Below are 12308 nucleotides of genomic sequence, written 5' to 3'. Positions count from 1 at the left end.
GTGTCATGACCAGGCACTACATTGTGTGTAGGTTCTAAGAACAGAAGTTGGAGAAGACAGAATCCTGTCAGAAATTTGATAGAATATGGATTGCAAGAAGAATGGCTCGTAACTGTCTGCAAACATGCACTGTCCATCCACAGCAAACTCTAAAAGGTTTATAAGTCTTTAATTTTTATCAGGGCAAATATTCAATGTGCAATATACAATTCAAATCGTTACTATAAATAGATCTACAAGAGCTTTAATCTCTAAATTACTACATTTGCACCTGATGCATGATAGAATGTCACTGGTTGACAATTAAGTTGGTCTGAAACTTGGTGTGTGGCAATTTGAATATGTTCTTTCAACTTATCTCAATATGATTTTCTATTTGTAAGACAGTGTCACTGCAAAGCTTAAGGAACAGATTTACACTGGAGAAAGGCTCATCAACCACAAAACCACCATTCCAACACCCTGGATGCTGCCTTTCACAATCTCAAATCTATTTAGTAGCAATTAAGTGCTTATTAAAAATAAATATTGTCAGTATCATGATGTGGGAAACATAATAGCCAAAAATCACACTAATGCTGTTGGGGGACATTTGGGATTGGCGATGTGAGGTTAAATGTGTTTGCTGTGTGCAGAACAGAATGCCCCAGAACATTAAGCAAACCAATCTCATGATGCCTGATAGCTGATGAGTTATGAAATTGTAGAACTATGTTATGGGGAACAGGAACTTTAGGACGATAGACACATGCTGTAAACCTCATTTGATGGGTAAGCTTGTCAGGGGACTAAGACCTGTGCCTTTGTATATGCTCAAATAAAATTTTGTTTATGTGAACTCTACAGACTTGAGAGTGTTTTTTTCACTATAACAATGCCAAGATATTCTGCTTTAGTAAAGTTGATTGAGGATAAATATTGACCAGAACACCAGCTGATTTTCTTAACAGAAATAGTGCCATAGAATCATTTATGCTCACTTGAGAGAACAAGTTTAATGGTATACCTGAAAGTTGAGGCAAGATTTGCCTCATGGACTGCATAACCCAACCATCGGACTCAAAGGAAGGTCAGAATGCCACAATGTGGGCAGCAGTTACTCATGTGTGATTTCCTCTGAATTGGTCAGGGGCTGGGTTCCCTATCAAATGACAAATTGGTAGTGGGCATTGAAAGCCAGAGGACCAGTAGGAGACTCCACATGTCATGGAAGCAACAATGGCTGCCTTTGCAGCTAAGTGAAGGAGGAAGCATACTATGAAGGAAGTGCTCTTTTTCCTTATAAGAGTAAAAATAGAACATTGCTTCATCAGACATTGTTCTCAGAATAGGAGCTGAATGGGAATGAGGCTGTTGCATGCATATAGTGGTGGTGCAGTGAAGACAAATTTTATCAAGCCTCCAACAATAGGCCTTCATTGACTATCCTGCTAATTGTGCCTCGGAGCCCTACTGTCATCTCTTCTTGTCTCCTAGGAGAGAGGGTTGCATTGGGATTGAGCTGTTTTTTCTGGCCTGTGACATGAAACCTCATACCTACCCATCCTATACTCCCCTACCTCATCAGCTGCGGAACAATCAGCCCATGGTACCTTTAATGGTATTGAACTCCCTCACTACTTGGTTAGTATTGTTGATTAAGTTGGAAATATGCCATAACTCTCTGTCTGTTGAAATATCTCTTTTTCCAGCTCCTACCTTTTTAAGTGAGGAAAAGTAATCAAAGAAATTGGAAAAATATATTATCTTATTGCTGTAATGATTTTTTTCCCTCAATCTTTGCATCAGCTTCTAGGAAATTAAGCTTTCATACCTTGAGACTTTAATACCCTGAAACTCCAGAAAATTGACAAGCCTAACCCTCAAATCTCTGTTTCTGCACTCTTATTATAAATGTACTACCTCACTTCATTTCTTCTTTCACAATGCATCATTTGCTAATTTCCTACTTTAAGTTTGATCTTCCTGCCCATTTCACTAGTCTCTCTATGTCTCCCTGAATTCCGTTCCTATTCTTCTTACTGCTATATACCCAGGTCCTTTAGTCATTTATGCATATAAGAAGCAATGGTTCCAACACTATCTAATGACATATACTTTAGTGCGTAACACAGACATTCATTTGTGCTTCTTGGAAAATAGAATCCCTGCGGCCGACTTCACATTGTGCTTTTGGACAATCTTTGAAGAAGGAAAGTGAATGGAGCTGGTCTGAAGGTAAATCAGGGTATTGTTTGGCTGACAGGTCCCTGTGAGAGAGTTAGAGGGGTGGGAGTCAAGTTTGAGAGATCAGGATCGGGAACGATTAAAGGTAGTTATGAAGTAGGTTGGGCAGGGTGTCTCTAATGGGCCCTAGGGTTCTCCAAAGGAGATAACCCCCTTACACAACACTCGCTTACACAGTTAATACCACTGATGTCCACTTGGCATGGGTGTCCAACTTGTGTGGGTCAAATAGCAGTTGAGTGATTTGAGGCATGTAAGTGACCATTGATTAACCACATGAGGGTCTCAATAGACCAATGTCAAGGGGTTGGGATGCGGATGTTAGTGGTCACTGCCCAATGGCTGCACAGAGTAAAATGGGTGACACTTCTGGGCAAGATAGGTTGGCAGCGGACAGACCACATGTCACATGTTACGAGCTCTGCACCTTCAATCCTATGAGAAGGGATATGTAAAATTCCACTCAGAGTGTTTCCACTCAACAAGTAAAGAAATATTAGGAGCAAATTGCTGCAGATGCTGGAATCTATACTGAAAACAAGAAATGCTGGAAATCCCAGCTGATCAGGTAACATTCATAAATGCTGCCCCGTCCAATCCTCACATTATCTCGGATGAAGAGTCATCTAGATTCGAAACGTTAGCTTGCTCTCTCGCTCCACAGATGCTGCCTGACCCGCTGTGATTTCCAGCAATTTTTGTTTTAAGTCAAGAAGTATTTTTTTATTTAGTCAGGGGAAATGAATTGAGAGAAGAAAGTCATGTGGAATTATCAAATTGATGGGGAAACAACAAAGACAAAATAGTTGAGTTTGATGTAAAATGAGTCAAGTATAAAGGTGCTGATGCAGAAAAACGTCGAATATCAGTGAGGTAAGAAGAACACTCTGGTTCCAATACTTGGTCAGAAAACTATGCAGTAAGTCATCAGATCAGTTGCTGTATTCAAATACACGATGCCTGAAGGAGTGTTCCCTCAAATTCTTCCTCTTCTACGTAAACCTCTGGACTCCATGTGCAGCAGTGGCTTCCAGAATTGGAAGTGAAAGGTGGGATGGCCATGGTGGACCTGCTGAGCTGCTGCGCCCATGTTCAGCTCCACAGCTTATAAGGAATGCTGACCTGGAGTACTACACAAGTACATTCAAGGTAGCAAGGAAATGTATCAGTCGCTAGAGATTCTGGGACAGGAAGTTCAAAGCACAATAAAATTAGGCCAAAGGCAATCATAAGGTAGATTGAAAATATAGCAGAGACGTAAAATGGGAAATAAGGAAAATCTCAAAAAGGCAAAGGATAAGTTATGCATACTTATAAGCATATAAATAGAGAAAAATTAGATGATAAGAGATTCATCAGGACTGAAGAAAGGAGCCAATTTTGAAGACTGTAGCCATGGTTGAGGTGTAAAATAATTAGATTGCATGCTTTTTAAAAATGATTGTGGAAGCATGTACTCAAGTGGGATAATAAATAATTGATCAAGATAAGCATAGTAAAAAAATTGTTTCACAAAACAAAGCACAGCTCATGGTGGGTAAGTCAGCTTGTTTCGAAGTCCATGCTTTTGAATGAAGTCAGGCAGGAAACAGCAGTGTTCTGGCCACAGTTTTTCTGCACAGTATGATAAGCAAGGTGTACACACCAGAAATGTCTTGAGTCAGAGATCAATGTTGGAGCTACAATGTATATTAATGACTTGGATGAGGGAAGTAAAGGTACTATTGCCAAGTTTGCAGATGGTCCAAAAACTAGATAGGAAGTCAAGTGGTGAGGATGACACAAAGAGTCAACAAATGATAGAGACAGGTTAAGTGGATGAGCAAAAGCTTGGCAGATGGCATACAGTGTGGGAAATTGTGAGGTTATGCACATTGAGAGGAAGAATTAAAGAGCTGAATATTATTTAAATGTAGAAAGACTACAGAAAGCTGCAGCACAGAGGAATGAGAGTCATAGTGCATGAATCAGAAGAATCCAAGTTCAGCAGGTACTAGGGAAGGCAAATGAAATGCTGACCTTTATTTCAAAGAGAATGAAACATGAAAGTAGGGGGTCATCTTACTAAAACTATCTGAGGCACTGGTCTGATCACAGATAGATTTCTGTGAACAGTTTTGGTTTACGTATCTGAAGAAAGATCTAATGGCATGGAGGTAGTCCAGATAAAAGTTCACTTGAGTGATTCTAGGAATAGAGGGATTTTTCATGTAGAGAGGATGAGTTCAGGAGTATGACAGAAGACCATATTGAATCATATAAGAACCTTGGGGGACTTGAAGATTAGATGCACAGAGAGGTTCTGTTTCCTTGTGGGACCCAAGGGCCTAATATTAGAGTATGGAATTGGCCATTCAAGACAGAGAGAAGGGGGGGTTTCAGAAGACTTTTGATAAAGTCCCACATAAGAGATTAATGTGTATGATTAAACACGTGGCATTGGGGATAGTGTATTGAGATGGACAGAAAATTGGTTAGCTGACAGGAAACAAACAGTAAGAAAAATGTGTCTTTTTCTGAATGGCAGACAGTGACGAGTGGGGTACTGCAGTGATGGGTACTAGGACCCCACCTATTCATGATAGATGTTAATGATTTAAATGAGAGAACTAATGTAATATCTCACAATTTGCAGGTGACACAAAACTGGGTGGAAGGGTAAGCTGTGAGGAGGATGCAGAGATTTTGCAGTGTGAGTTGGACAAGCTGAGTAAGAGAGTAAATACATGGCAGATGCAGTATAATGTGGGTGAATTTGAGGTTATCCACTTTGATGGCAAAAATAGATAGTCAGATTATTAATTGAATGGCTACAAATTGAGAGTGGAGAATGTTCGATGAGACCTTGGTGTCCTGAAAGTAATCGGAGAAGTACAGCAGGCAGTGAAGTAGGCAAAGTGTATGTCAGCCTTCATAACAAGAGGATTCAAGAACACGAACAAGGATGTTTTGCTGCAATTATACAAAGCATTGGTGTGGCTATACCTGGAATATTATATGCAGTTGTGATCTCCTTTTCTGAGTAAGGATGTTCTTACAATGGAGGGAATGCAGCAACAGTTTGCTAAATTGATTCCTGGGATGGCAGAAATGATGTATGAAGAAACATTGAGTCAGTTAGGATTGCATTCACTGGAGTTTGGGGGCCATCTCATTGTCTAACAGGACTAGACAAGGTAGATGCAGGAAAGATGTTCCCAATGGTGGGGAAGTCCAGAACCAAGGTTCATAGTTTAAGAGAATGATGAGCCTATGGAAATCACTGCCACAGAAAGTGATTGAGGCCAAATCATGATGTGTTTTCAAGAAGAAGGTTGATGTATCTCTGGTGCCTACAGGTATCAAGTGATATGGGTGGGGGTGAAATTAGGGTATTGAGCTCAATGATTATCCATGATCGAATTGAATAGCATTGCAGGCTCAAGGGGTCAAATGGCCTACTCTTGTTCCTGTCTTCTATGTTTCTTTTCTCCTAGACTATGGTAAATCTTTGGACTTTTTTTAACCACAGAGGGCTGTTGATTCTGGGGTGATAAGTAAATTCAAGGCTGAAACAGACAGATGTTTAATCAGAAAGGAAATCTAGGGCTTCAGAGAAAAGGCTGGAAAGCAGAGTTGAGGAATAATAGATCAACCATGATCTCATTCCATTGTAGACCAGACTCAATGGGCTAAGTGGCCTAGTTCGTTTACAGTCAAGATGGATTATACTTGGCAAAGCCCACTTTCTTGGCCTTGCAAATCAATTTCTTGTGGATTGACAAGTCAAGTTGACTAGATTTGTGATCAACTGCAGTAAATGATCGACAACACTTTCTCTGCTCATGTTCACACAATTGTGCTCTCATGCTTTCAGTGGGAGTAAGGGGATAACAATACTAATAAGGATGTGCCAAATGTGTCAGACCTAATCCTTTTTCCATGAGTCAGTCATACCCTTCTTCATATCTGGACGGAGCACTGCACCCGGTCCATGATACTTGCCCAACTCTCACCCATGGCCGCATCTAGCTGCTTTTGCACAGCAGCAGCAACACCCTGATGACTGCATTGGTTCACAGGCCAAGGCAGGTGAGGATGGCATGGGGCCTGGTATCCCTCAGGCAATCATGTATTCACAACTTAAACATGGAAACCACCTGCACAGTAGGCTGAGATGACAGTTCAAGAGTTCCTTGAACCTCAGGTAATGTGGTACATCCACAAGGTCAGGGACAAAAATGGACAACAAAGAACTACTAAAGGAGAGATCTCAGATCATTGAGTTGTTTCTTTCAAAAGCAAAGAATACAGGCAGCAAAAGCAAAGAATACAGGCAGCAAAAGGCAAAATGCAAAGATTGGATAGTCATGGCAAAAAATCAGCCAATTCATCTGTGCCCACACTATGCCCAAAAGTCTGAAAATCAGTCTATCCATCTGTGCCCACACTATGCCCAGTAGTCTGAAATTGGACTCTATGATTCTACGCGCACAAGAAACAGTCATCTTCGATAACAAAAGGAAACCAATGGCGAGTGTATGTGAACTGAAATGATTTATAACTGTCTTTAAATGCACTTAATATAACTAAAATTGGCTGCTTTTAATATTTGCTTCATAGTTTTATTTAAAGTTATTTATAAACTGAGAGAACAAATGCAAGCGTAACAGTAAGAGAACTTTGAGAACAATTGCTTGTGCACATGATGTTTTAGTAAAATCATATCATTCCAAAATGAATGATACCTTTAGAACTGGCTGACAAAGATCATTAATATCCCAATGTAAGAAGGAACCTTTTATTACTGTTAAATTTAGAACAAACAAATCTATTAATCTTGAAATGTTGCAAATGTAGTAAAAGAAGCAGATAATGGAAGGGAATTCCAAAGACATTAATATGCCAATAGCTGCTTACAGTGTGGTCTCCTTAACAATGATGAGACCAAATGCAGACAGAGCAAGTCCAGTACAGTACAGAACACATTCTGTACAGGGCAAGGACAGAACAACTACATTCTGTTCCAGACCTTTCCATTTCTTCCCATTTCAATGAACCACATTGCACCCATGCAAGCATTTCCATCCTGGGCCTGCTGCTATGTTCCAAACAAGGGTTACACCTGGAACGTCAACTTCTCCACTTCCTGATGCTGCCTGGCTTGCTGTGTTCTTCCAGCCTCTTGCCTGTCTGCTGTGTTCCAATTAAGCTCAACACAAGAGTAGCAACAACACTTTCTGCTTATGTACTTTACTGCCTAAGGACTCAATATTGAGTTTAATCTGAACATGAACATTGTCCTCCATTTTGATAACAACATCCCCTGTAGCTTGATTGTTAATTGCTGGTTTGGCTCTCAGCAAAGCTAACCTATTTTCTCCTGTTTAAACAGATCAATGACACATATGTTACATCTATATCTCTCCTTCATCACCATTAATACTACCTGTGTCTTTTGCTCTGGGCACCCTGACCAGCTGTTCCACTTGCTTCTCTCCCAGTTTGTCAACAGCATAAAAATACATAATTTTTCAGCCCTGCAGTCCTGAAGAAGTCAATGGACTCGAAATGCTAACTTTATATATTTCTTTATTGATGCTACCAGACCTGCTGAGTTTCTCTAGTGTTTTCTGTTTTTTTAAATTCCAAATATATTAGTTGTTCTTAACGCTATAGTTGAAAATACGAACCAGGAATGTTCCTTATGGAAGAACAGATAACACTGATATAGCTTAATAATGAATGATTCATGACGAGCAGTCACATATTAGAGCAAACTTCTGTTTGGACTAGACTGGAGTCCTCCAAGGCCGCTAGCACTGAGGCACTGAAGGGGATCTGCATTTTTATCCAGGGAGTTTTCTTGTACCGCTGAGATACCAGTAGAATATATTATCCAAAATCAAAATAAATAACGACATTGATGAAAATCACATAAACGTTTTTCAATGAACAGTTTTATTGAAGCTAAATTGTTTTACAAGAAATCACAGTCTGATATAGTTTCTCTGCAACTGAGTTAGGATTGCAACTGAGACTCAGGATATGATCTTATAGATTTAACGACGTGGTGCTTTCTCATATATTTTGCATCAAGAGATTTGATTTCACAATACTTTTTCCCTTGTGAAGAATGTAAGTTATGCTGTGAGACCACAGGCATACTAGTGTAGTATTGTTGCTCAACAAGGAAGAAGATAAATCTGGTAAATATAGGTCAAGTTGACTAACATCAATTTTCTATAAATATTTGGATTGAGTAGTTTAATAGTGAACAGGAAATCACAAGAATTTTTTTTATTGTTGCAGGTCAAGAAGTCTTAAAGTGTTGTATTGTAGGAAGCAAGCATAAGTCTCATTTACTTTCATATATGCAATTCAAGTTTCAAAATAAGGAACACAACTTCAAAATCTAACAATGTAATGGAAATGGGTGGAGGGCAAATTGGTGGTGGTTTAGCAAACAGTGAGGAGAAAAGAGTAGCTTCAGGAAGTCATAGACAGATGGGCAAATGGGCAGAGATACGAAATATATAATTCAATATGAAAATTGTATTATAATAAAGAAAGCCAGTTCATTAAAGTTAGAAATAGAACCAATCTTTACATTTAGTAAGAATCCATATTACAAGCATGCATTTTGCAGTAAAGTACCAGATAACCAGATAATATTCAGTGAATAACCAGATAATATTCCCTATCTGGATACAATATTCTTTCATGGGATTTGGGTGTCAATGACATGAACTGCATTTTTTGTTTGGCTCTAATTGTCCTTGAGCTGATTGGCTTGCTAAGCCATTTTAGAGAGTAATTAAGTTTCAATCACATTGCTATGGCTCTGCAATAACATGTAGAGAGCAGATCTCTTTACCTAATGGCCATTAACCAGATGGCTCTTCATAACAAACCTGGAGGGATGTGAACCCATGCCCCAATCATTAGTTTGTGCTTGTATGTTACTAGTCCAATGACATTTACGCCACAACCTCCCTCTTAATATGTGAGGTAAAGTTGAGACTAATAAGAAGCGATAGATGCACAACCTCAACAGAAACATGATTCAGGACGTAAATACACAGAGAAACACCTAAGCTGGAAATTTGCTTGAGTTGCTCTAGCTTTACAATCATAATTGTAAAGGGAAAGATACCACAATTCTATTAGAGAGAGCATGATGAGTTTAACCCGCAGGTCACTGCACCTCAGGCAAGGTTGAGAAGGCTGGACCTTCATGTTAATCTTACCTCGTTTAGGAATTGAACCTATAGTATTGGTGCTATGTTGTACTGCAAATAAGCCAAACAGTCAACTGAGATAACGGATCCCCATTTGCCAGGAATGCCATTTATATGCATTAACCAAGTTTCTGCTGCAGTTCAAATGAAAATGTAGGTAAAATGTTAGTGATCTTATTTTCTCTGGAACAGACAAAGCTAAGAGGACATTTAATACAGATTAAACACAATGCAAACTCGTAAGTGTCAATACGCAAATAATATTTTACTTGATCAAGCAGAGAGTAAAGAATTCAATTGCTAGAAGCAATTATTTTAACATTTTGCAGCATGGAATACTTTATGACAAGGAGTGGCTAAGGGGAAATTCAGTAAATAATATTAGTAGAAGCATATAGAGAGATATGGTGAAGAGATGGACAGTAGGATTTATTTTGAATTGTTATAACAAAGATGAATATCAGTCACGAGTATTCATTGATTCACAATATTTTCTTGTTTCAAGACAAAAACATAGATTGAAGAGAAACTATTCTTAAAACTCTTGAGAACTTGAAACATTTTGGAGGGCTCATCCAGTGAGACCATACAGGTAGCACTTAAGAATAAGCAAGGTGCAATCATGATGATGGGGTTATACTACAGGCCTCCCAACAGCCAACAGGAGATAGGGAAACAGATGTAAGTAGATTATGGAAAGATGTAAAACAATAGGGTTGTTGTGGTGGATAATTTTAACTTCTCTAATATTGACAGGGACTCCCAGAGTGCCAGGGACTTAAATGGAGCAGAGTTTGTTAGGTGCATCCAGGAATGTCTCTTGAAACAAAGTGTAGATAGTTTAACTAGGGAAAAGCCTTACTAGACCTTGCACTGGTGAATGAGCCTGGATAGGTGAATGAAGTTTCAGTGGGGGAGCATTTTGGGAACAGTGATCTTAATGTAAGTTTTAAGGTAGTTTGGGATAAGGATGGTATTTATTCTCAGGTGAAAATGCCAAGTCAGGGAAAAGGCTAATTACAACAGCATTATGCAGGAATTGGAGAAATTAAATTCGGGATGGCTGATTAAGGGTAAATACACATCTGATATGTGGGAGTCTTTTAAAGGCCAGTTAATCAGAATTCAGGACCACCATGTTCCTGTGAGGATGAAAGATAAGGAATGACTAGATTTGGGAACCTTGGATATTGAAAGTTTAGTTATAAAAAAACAAAGAAGCATATGTAAGGGTTAGAAAACTGAAATCAGAAAAGACCCTTAAACAGTACAGAGGAAGCAGAAAAGAACTTAAACAAGATATTAGCAGGTTAGAAGCAGTCATGAAATGTCATTGGCAAGTAGGTTTAAGGTGAATCAAGGCATTATATATGTACATTCGGAGCAAGGTGGTAACTGGGAGAAGGGTAGATACACTCAAGACCAAAGGAGGGAATTTATGGTTGAAACCAGAGGAAGTGAGTGAAGTCTTTAATGAATACTTCATATTTGTTTTCACCAAGGAGAAGGAAAAGGATGGTGATAAGGTTCGGGAGGGGTACGTTGATATTCTGGGGCATGTTGATATTAAGAAGGAGGAGGAGTTAGGTGTCTTGAAAAACATTAAGGTAGATAAGTCCCTAGGGCCTGATGGGATTTATCACAGATTACTGAACATGGCAAGAGAGGAGATTGCTTGGGCCTTGACAGTGTTCCTTCTATCCTCTTTAGTCACAGACAAGGTCACAGAAGATTGGAGAATAGCCAATGTCATTCCTTTGTTTAAGAAGAGCAACAGGGATAATACAGGAAATTATAGGTCAGTGAGCCTCGCATCAGTGGCAAGGAAATTATTGGAAATGATTTTTAGGGACAGGATTTACTCAGATTTGGAGAAGGATTGACGTATTAGGGATAGTCAGCATAGTTTTATACAGGGGAGATCTTGTCTAACAAACTCAATTGAGTGTTTGAAGAAATGACAAAAATACTTGCATTCCACAACCACCTGATGAAGGAGCAATGCTCTGAAAGCTAGTGCTTCCAAATAAATCTGTTGGACTATAAGCTGGTATTGTGTGATTTTTAACAAAAATGACTGATGAGATTAGGGCAGTGGAAGTTATCTACATAGACTTTGCAAAAGCATTGATAAGATCACTCATGATAGGCTGGTCCAGAAGATTGGGTTGCATGGGATACTTGATGAGTTGGCAACTCGGATGCAAAATTGACATAATCATAAAAGACAAGAAGGATTTTTTTTCTGATTGGAAGTCTGTGACCAGCACTATAAGGACCAGCACTATGGGACCTCTGTTGTTGTAACATATATAAATGACTTGGATGAAAATATAGGTGGTCTGATTGATAAATTTGCAGCTGACATGAAAATGAGTAGCGTTGTGGATGGTGAGGAAAGTTATCAAAGAATACACTTGATTGTAGATCAGTTGTAGAGGTAGTGTTTAATGGCAGAGATAAATTTGGTAGAGATAGTGTTTAATTTGGATCAGTGTGAAGGGATATATTTTGGGAGGTCAAATACATGAGTAAAGTATATAGTAAATGGCAGGAGCCTTAGGAATATTGATATACAGTGGCATTTTGGAGTGCAAGCCCATAGCTCCCTGAAAGTGGCAGCATAAATGGATGAGGTGATAAAGAAAGCATCAGCATTGTTGCATTCATCAGTTTGGCACATTGCGTGCAATTCTGGTCTCCCTTTTATCACAAGTATATTGTGAAGCTTGAAACGGTTCTGAAAAGATTTGCAAGGATTTTGCCAGGGTTGGTGGGTTTGAGCTATAGGGAGAAGCTGAATAGGCTGGGACTGTTTTTCCTGGAGCGTTGAAGGCTGAGGGATGACCTTACAGAAGTTTA

This window comes from Chiloscyllium plagiosum, chromosome 6, assembly GCF_004010195.1.
Source record: "Chiloscyllium plagiosum isolate BGI_BamShark_2017 chromosome 6, ASM401019v2, whole genome shotgun sequence".
In the NCBI taxonomy this organism is placed as follows: domain Eukaryota; kingdom Metazoa; phylum Chordata; class Chondrichthyes; order Orectolobiformes; family Hemiscylliidae; genus Chiloscyllium; species Chiloscyllium plagiosum.
This window is presented reverse-complemented; position numbering follows the sequence as displayed.